Source organism: Enhydra lutris, unplaced genomic scaffold, assembly GCF_002288905.1.
Source record: "Enhydra lutris kenyoni isolate GAN:26980312 unplaced genomic scaffold, ASM228890v2 scaffoldscaffold27, whole genome shotgun sequence".
NCBI classification, from domain to species: Eukaryota; Metazoa; Chordata; class Mammalia; order Carnivora; family Mustelidae; genus Enhydra; species Enhydra lutris.
Window position 1 is genome coordinate 1,256,213 of NW_019154111.1, and position 2,083 is coordinate 1,258,295.

The following is a 2,083-nucleotide window of genomic DNA, read 5'->3' on the forward strand; positions in this document are numbered from 1 at the left end:
ATCTTTTCTGATGGAGGCATAATACTCCATAGTGTATATGGACCACATCTTCCTTATCCTTTCGTCCATTGAAGGCCATCTTAGTTCTTTCCACAGTTTGGCAATCGTGGCCATTGCTGCTATAAACATTGGGGTACAGATGGCCCTTCTGAGTATTTTTAACCCACCAAGTCTCTTACTCATTTCCAAAGACCACTGCCTTATTTCAAAATCATTAATGTCTAAATACACCTTTCATCCACACTCATAGAGTCCTTTTTGGGACTCATGGTAGGTAAAGAAAATAGACAGACCTTTGGAAAGGCAAATGCAGGAGGAAACGTGTTAATCAGATGCTTTTAGCATGCCCTGCAGTTAATACGATCACCTTACTACTTTGGAAACAGCTCCATTTAAATTTAGTTGGGTTCCCATCCTGGCCTAGGGTGGAAAATGGACTCAGTGCCAGATGAAGACTTCAGACTTCATCACTCCTATCAGAAAGCCAGAGCTTGGTCTTCTCAGATCTAACTGATTTGTAGGATCTGCAGCTCTCCCTGAACATGAATGTTTCACTGAGGTCAAAAAACTGAGGAGAATTGTGGGAATATTTGTTCCATTTATCTGCATAATAAGACAAGAGAAACCTTTTAGTACAGGGTTAGTTAGGCAGGCAGCTGATGTCAGTGTTGAACAATGACCAAAGTTAAGAGCCATATCTATTAAGCTCTTCCTCCTGCCCACTGTGTTTTGTGTTCTCTTCTGGGAATTTGTCCTAACTCTAGCTACTTTACCTTCTTTGCCAGGTCCACAGTATCCCTTTAATCAACAACAAAAACCTATTTTACATTGTTTGGGTCCTATCATTCTCATGCTCAACAAATCTGAAACCACACCTATAGGTTTTCAGTTACCATTGTCTGTTCACAAATAAACAATCCATGCTGCCTGCTAGAACATAGTATTAAAGAATAACCTACTCCATGGTTCATTTCCCTTAGTGAAGGACTTTTTCATGCCTGGGTTTTATAGATTATGGTGGATGTAGGGTAATTAGTGGCTATAACAATTGAGCACACTATATGACTTAATAGGAAAGTTGCCATAGAAATATTCATGAATGATTATCTCCTTAAAGTATAGTTACTTACGCCTGAAATCTGTTACTTTTATGTGGAACATTGTCCTTTTAGTGAAATGTTTAAATATAAAATGATATCAAGTGGGAGGTTTAAATTATGAAGTACCAAATCTTATTGTGAACTGTATGTGAATGGCATGACCATGCAGAAAAAGTTGGGGTAAGGCATGGAAAGCAAGACCAAATTTTGACAGTTGGAATATTATATTTTTAGACCTTCACTAAAACTACCTCCACGTGCCTTCTCTCATTATCTACTAGTTATATAAATATCAAGACTAAAGTGTTCTTTTCTTCATAACAGAGAAATAAAAGTAGACATAGACATTTCTCCCACAACTTCCATTACATGAGAAAATACACCCAATTTAAGTTAAATTTTAGTCAACCTTTATAAACTACTTAAAAAAAGAAATGTATTAGTAATTCCAGGGATATATTTTCTGGATTATAAAACTGATGTTTTTCAACATCTCTGCCTCTATAAATTCAACTACAGTGTTTTTCGTATTGTTTCAATCCCCACCACCTGATAACATTTTCAGTTGAAAGTATATGTTACCTAAACAAGATGAACAGTGAACAATTCAGACAATGATGCTTGCTGAACCCACAGAATGGGAGAAGATACCTGCAAATGACACTACAGACAAAGGGCTGATATCTAAGATCTATAAAGAACTCCTCAAACTCAACACACACAAAACAGATAATCACATCAAAAAATGGGCAGAAGACATGAACAGACACTTCTCCAAAGCAGACATACAAATGGCTAACAGACACATGAAAAAATGTTCATCATCACTAGCCATCGGGGAGATTCAAATCAAAACCACATTGAGATACCACCTTACACCAGTTAGAATGGCCAAAATTAACAAGACAGGAAACAACAAGTGTTGGAGAGGATGTGGAGAAAGGGGAACCCTCTTACACTGTTGGTGGGAATGCAAGTGGCTG